General features: G+C 34.4%; 1 pseudogene; it reads right to left on the reverse strand.

The window, feature by feature from the left end:
- Positions 1-2,974: 2,974 nt before the first annotated feature.
- On the reverse strand, positions 2,975-3,846 carry LOC103213197 (annotated as a pseudogene).
- Between the last annotated feature and the right edge of the window lie 3,518 nt (positions 3,847-7,364).

Raw genomic sequence — 7,364 nt, forward strand, 5'->3', positions numbered from 1 at the left:
TCTCCCTGCTTCCCACCTCGCTGCTTGTGGGGGGTGGCCTGGGTTGCCTCTCCTCACCTGGCTCCCTGCAGTTGACTCCTCGAACTGTTCCTACCCTCTTTGCCTTTTCTGTGCTCTCCCTGCCTTCCCAACTCGCTCCTTGTGGGGTGTGGCCTGGGCTCCCTCTCTTCACCTGGGTCCTTGAGGCTGACTGTTCAATCTATTCCAGTGCCCTTTGCCTTTTCTGTCCTCTCCCTGCTTCCTGCCTTGCTACCTCTTTTTAGGTCCCTGGAATCCCAATGAGAATGCTATCACTTTAAAATCCAAAATGGTTGCCACTTGTAAATATTCATTTTCTTTACCACTATTTAAATAATTGAATTTTTATAATACGTAGATTTTCAGCTTAGCTCCATGAGAAATAAAATTTGCTTCAAAAGTACATCAGAACTTGTATTACATAAAACATGGAAAGCATTTATTTAAAAGAAAATTGAGAGGGAAAATAAAAAGATGCTAACTCTTCTTGCCCATGGTTTTTATTACTCATATGTAATAACATTATATACAAACTTTTTACACTTCTGTATTTTATTATAAAGATGATAAGGTATTTTCAGTTTAGGAGAATTTTAAACATTTCTTGAAATTACTGTGGTCAAAAAACCTTAGAATGTGTTGGTCATCTTTGCCAATGCAGACTGACAGTATACATTAAACAAAACATGAATGACAACAAGCCTAGCATAGGTTATAGAAAAGACCAGAATAGTGGAAACAACATATAAATATAAATATAAATATATATATATATAAATATATAAATATAAATAAATAAATATATAAAGCCATGATGCATTTATAAGATTAGAGGTGGGCAAAGCAATGTTATTATTTAAAAAATACTTATCACTCATTTATAATTATCAACAAATATATAGTCAAGGACATGCAGGCTTCAAAGAGAAAAATAACTTACAATGAAATGATTCTATACAGTATTGATATGTAAGACTTATATACAACATATATTAAGAAAAATAATATTGATCTAATTGTTTTGAAAAAAAAAATCAATCAATACTCCAGTAGTGGAAATGGTAAACGTTTTTAATCCTAAAGGTGAGTTTGCATATAATTTTAAACATCCAAGTGAAGGAAAATAACAAATAACAAAACATTATTTTAAAAAGAAATATTTAATGCAAATATTTAAAATTAAACATATCAACAGAATGCAAACAATATAATAATCATCATAGAAAATGAAATAATCTTTGAATAGCAGATCAAATTTAAATATCACTTATACAATTAGTAGGGGAATAAAGGAATAAGAAGGGAAGGAAGGAAGGAGGGAGGGGAAAAGCAAGAGAAGGAGAGAGAATGAAAGAGACAGAAAGAGAAGCTGAGAGGAAGGAAGGAAATTGAGCAAACTCCCTGACCAAAATTCAGGAGGTCCTCTCATCCTGGATTGATTGCCAATCGTTAGCTTTACAGTATTTCCCTACTGACAGTTTGAAAACAAATGAGTGAAGCATTTTGAGAACTGTTTTTAAAAAAAAAAAAAAAGCCTACAGAAATGAAGGTGAAGACAATGATTTTTTGAAACACATCAAAGTCACTTCTTGTTGTTTTGTTATTTTGCCATCGAGTCAGACCCAACTCTTAGCAACCCCTCCTTGGGTTTCCAAGGCAGTATCACTATGGAAGTAGATTGCCCAACCTGCCTTCCAAGGAGTGGCTGGCGAAGTTCACTAGAAGCAGTTTATTGAAGCTTGTGGACAGATCAGAAAAAGGTGGGATTTTCAATTGTTTTGTGAATTGACATCAACACTATATCACTGCGTGCAGGTTTTCAACATGATGAAACATGGCAAGTTGGAAAACCCTAGCAAGATCACAGCTCTAATTTTGCCCATGTGCAAAGATCATATTTATTTCAAAGGTTTTAATGACAAAGGGATTCACAAATATACTAGTAAGTGGAAACAAAGAGACAAGAGAACACAGGATTTTTGTAACGTGTGTAAGATATACATACATAGATATTAGTCTAATTGAACATAAACAAAACTACCAAGAATTTGTAGGACTTCTCTATTTTTCAAATAGCTTTCCAAGTTTTCTTCCATGCTAACACATACCATTTTCCTGTACTTAATTATACTGCAACATTTATTTAACTATGATTCCAAAAGTGTAAAGGGGTGAGATTTTTACATTTAATATTTTAGCTATCAGTGTGTATGTCAATTAAAATTAACTTAACAAAAATAATTCATACAAAACTTGTTCTTATTCTTCATAACAAAGGATATTTTGTCACATTTAAACTTTAATATAACTCTTGAGGATAGGAATTATTGCTTCCTTCTTACAGTTAAGAAAAATTAGGTTTATAGTGTTAGTAACTTATTCAGAGTCATACAGCTAAGGGTAGCAGACCTGGAATGTCTATTTCTAAAACAAGAGCACCTAATGACTCCATTATATGTGCTATTTTTCTTCTCTGTATAATACAGTCTGACTCTTGAAATTGTTATTATTGTACCAAAAATTAGCTATTATTCATAATGGAATTATCTGAAATTGGATATGTATGGTGATTGGTACAATACAGTTTAAATAATGATATGACACTTTCTTCTTTTGCACATGAATTTCCCTTAAAAGCATATAGATTTAAACTCTTAGGTTAACTTATATTTCATAGTTTCTAATTACAGTCAGGATTTCTGGAAAGATGTGTTGCTGGAAATATCCATGATCATAAATAGTCCAGTAAATAGTGGATGAAAAGAAAGAGAATAATTGAAAGATCTCACTGTTTTTAGAGAGAAAGACACCACAAAAAAAAAAAAAAAAAAAAATCCAGTAGGACAAAAGGAAAATATGAAATTCAATCATTTACAACTGTCACCCTAAATGCCTGGTGCTCGCTCTCCTCTGCGTCACTCTAATGAGAGCATTTTTCACTTCTTTGTTTCTAAGACTATAAATAAGTGGGTTCAGCATGGGGATCACAATAGAGTAAAAAACAGAGGACACTTGTTCCTTTCCCAAGGAATAGGACTTACTTGGCTTTAAATAAGTAAAAGTCATGGTACTGAAGAAGATGGAGACTCCCAGGAGGTGGGAGGCACAGGTGGAGAAGGCTTTTCTCTTTCCTGACGTGGACTTGATCTTGAGGATAGTAGAGAGAATGGAGACATAGGACACAGAGATTGTAATAATGGGCACCACTGCATTGAAGCTGCCAAGAATGAATACAATGATCTCAATGTTACGTGTGTCGGTGCAGGACAGGACTAAAACTGGGGATATGTCACAGAAAAAATGATGGATTACATTGGAGTTGCAGAAATGCAAGGTGTTCGTGGAAAGCACAATGGCAAAAGACTCACTAAATCCAATCACATAGGATGCAGTGACAAAGGAGCGGCAGAGCATCCTGGACATAACAACTGGGTATTGAAGAGGGTTGCAGATAGCTGCATAGCGGTCATAGGCCATTGATGAGAGAAGAAAGCATTCATTGACAACTGAGGAGATAAAAAAATACATCTGTGTGAAACAACCCCCAAATGAAATATTCTTGTTGGAAGTCAGTAAGTTCTCTAATGTTTTAGGGGTAATGACTGTGGAGTAACTGAGATCAAGGAAGGACAGATGACTGAGGAAAAAATACATGGGGGTGTGAAGCTGGAGATCCAGGCGGATTAGCAGTATCATCCCTGCATTCCCCAGCACAGTCACCAGGTAAATCAGGAGAAAGAGACTGAAGATTACCAGCTGCATCTCTTCAGAGTCTGTCAGTCCCATGAGGATGAAGTCAGACACATTTGTATTGTTCTTTCTACCCATAGTGTGTCTCTTCTCTAAACTGTAGGAGATTAAATTTGATACTTAGCAACAGTGACTTCACACAGGTTTCTGTTTATGTGAAAAAAATATTACTTGAGAATTTTATCTTAAAATTTTTTAAATATACTTGTGAATATAGAAATTGAAAACAGAATATTTTACAGAATATGACTGCTCAAAATCTTAGTTTCATTGCCATATATAAGTGTGAGTATAAATTAACATTCTAATATTACATAAACAAGTAGCACTTATTACAAAGTTAGAATGGAGCTTCCAGTGTTCTCAATACTGTACTTTATTAACACATTCAGTTCCCATGAAAATATCATGTCCTAGGTGTTGTTATTATCCACACTTGTAAATGAGAGCTCTGGTGGTGTAGTTCCTAAAGCATTTGACTGCTAAGCAAAAGGCTGGCAGGGCAAACCCGCCAGGCAGTCCTTGGAAGGAATATTGTGCAATTTATTTCCATTGTGATAACACCTCAGAAACCAAGGAGGGGTTGCTAAGAGTCAGGTCTGACTCCATGACAGTGTGTTTGTTTTTTTTTATTTTTGTAAATAAGAAAATTGGCACAGAACTTTAAGTAATTTATCTAATGTCAGACTTAGTAAATGTTGGTTATATTATTATCATGTTAGGTTTATTAAATATAAAATGTTTTGGGTTTATTAGAAATTAAGTATACTCATAACACTATAATTAATTTCTGCTTCCTGAGAAAAAATTTAACTGTATAATAAGCAATGATAGAAACAGTATTTTAATATAGTTACTGTCTGTTTCATTACAGTTTTATTTTATACAAGTGACAATCAGAAATTTCAACTTTGAGGTTCTTAACTGTGCTGAGTTGAAATCATACACCACAGAATATTCATTCACAAAACATATGCTGTGTTCTTAACTTGAGTACACAAAATCACATTCTGTTTGAAAATTACATTTCCCAAGTATGAACATTGCTTGCATATAACTGATTGCATCAACTCTGTAAATTTCTTTCAACATATATTGGAATTACTTAAGGCAAGGCCTAAACACCTATATCTATATCATGTCTATGTCTATGTCTGTTTTTATAATGTTTCCATTTTATTTTATCTGACCTAAAACAAGCCACAACCCTTGATTGGATTCAACTCCATCTTATAGCAGCCCTATAGGACAGTGTTGAATTACCTGACAAGGACTGGGTTGTTCTGTGATTATTATAAAAGCAGGCTGTCCCCTCTTTGTCCTCCAGAGTCACTGGGGGGTGTGCACATCTGCTGTTTGTTTTAGCAGCCTAGTGCTTTCCCACCATGCCACCAAGGCTTCTGTATCTGACTTACCACCTCTAATTCTCAGAATAATACTTACCATGAATCAAAGTTGATGAGAACATTTTTCTTCAAAAATTACACATCAAGGATTTTGTCAAGCTCAAGTTTTTCTTCAAAATAAAACATAAAAAAAAAAAAAAAGTCTAAGAAGATGAAAGTTTCCATGATATAGTATTGGTTTTCTTTCAGGTGTGTTAATTTTATATTTTCATGCATGTATTTTTTTAGAGTTAAGAAAATCAACCTCCCAACGTTGTTCATGTCCTAGTCAAATGTAAACATCACCAGGAAATTATGTATCAAAAAATAAATAAATACATATATTCAAGCCAGTGTAACATAAGCAAAAGAGAGAATCCTTTTCCTCTTCTCCAATAATCCAGGACACATATACTAGAGGTTGTTGACAGTGCAACAGTTGGTCATCCTTGTGCAATTTCCCAGGGAGATTGGTTGGCACATTTCCAAGCGTAAAAGTTCAAGGATAATAGATTCATGTGAGGCTTGTAACAGACAGCTGCCTAGACCCTATGAAGCAACACATTGAGGAGCATGATGGTTAAGTCTTACTTTTTGATCCTCCATAATTTGTTACTAGGATGCTGGAGAAACCATTTCTAGAAAAATGCTTAATTTTTCTGTAGAAGTCAAGTGGTTAACTATGAGTGGCAGAACAGCACATTTTTTACTTTGAATTACGTTTATCAAGTATTATACTATCATGGGAATAAAATTTGTTTATTAGAAATAGTTAGAATACAATAATATTCAAAGAAAATGAAACTCCTTCAAAAGTATTGTTAATGTTTTGATACATTTTCTTCCAATTGTTTTATTTGTGCCTAAAATGTTTACTTATATGACTTCTTATGTATTGCATCAATTATTACACTGTGCATTCAGTATCTTATCCTCATTTTATGACTAAACACTAATAATACACCTTGATCTATGTTGCATTGTTGTTGTTGTTAGGTGCTGTCGAGTTATTTCTGACTCATAGCGACCACATGCACAGCAGAACAAAACACCATCTGATCCCACACCAGCCCCATGATCCTTGATATTTGAGCTCACTGTTGCAGCCACCATGTCAATCCATTATATAAAACATACAATTTTGTTCATTATGTAGTGATGGGTGCACTGTGGTGAACTTCCCTCCAGGAATATTTGTCAGTATTGCACAGATTGAGGCATTACAGGAAAAGTAGGGTTGTGCATTTTCCATTCAAGTTGGGCCTTGTCATCTAATTGCTTTACACAGGGACCTGTGTAATTTGCTTTACCCTTTTGGTGTACTTGCTTTTACTCTATTTAATTTTTTTTTTTTTTAAAGGAGCAGAAAAAAGTCACTCTTTTTATGTTATTAAATAATTATTATATTACAAAATTTATTATTCTCCTGAATATTAAGAGATCAATGCTTTCTTAAGTATAAAACTAAAATCTAAACCCACTGCTATCAAGTTGATTTCTACTCATTACGACCAGTAGGACAGAGAAGAACTGCCCCATAGGATTTCCAAAATGTAAATCTTTAGGAAATCAGAATGTCTCCTATTTCTTTCTCATAGAGAATGGAAGGTTTGGAGCTCTGCTCTTTTAGTAAGCAGTCTAATGCTTTAACCACTGTGCAACTACACAAACTCCAAACTCACTGCCATTGAGTTGATTATAATTCATAGCCACCCTCTTTGGGTTTTTCCGGTGGTAAATGTTTATGGAAGTAGATTGCCCAGTCTTCCTTCCATGGAGTGGCTGGTGGGTTTGTCCTGCCAACTTTCTGGTTAGCAGTCAAATATCTTAGGCACTACACAACCAGAGCTCCTTTGGTAAATTGGAGTGTCAATGAAAAATGGAAAGACCTTCAACAAGATGGATTGACACAGTGACTGCAATGATTGGCTTATTGTAGAGAGGATTGTGAAAATGGCACATGACTGAGCAGTGTTTCATTCATATTAAAATATGAATAAACAGGAAATATTTTATTTAGTATCTGTGCAGAATGAAAAAACAAAATAATAATCTGAGAATACATAAACTTGGTTAGAATTAAATATACTTATAAACCATTTTGCTAGTATATAGATATATAATTAAATTTTAAGGGAGCTCTGGTAGCATAGTGGCTAAGGCACTTGACTGCTAACCAGAAGGCTGGTGGTTCAAATCCACCAGCCACTC

Source organism: Orycteropus afer, unplaced genomic scaffold (assembly GCF_000298275.1).
Source record: "Orycteropus afer afer isolate SDZICR_OR568_19922 unplaced genomic scaffold, OryAfe1.0 scaffold01394, whole genome shotgun sequence".
Lineage (NCBI taxonomy): Eukaryota > Metazoa > Chordata > Mammalia > Tubulidentata > Orycteropodidae > Orycteropus > Orycteropus afer.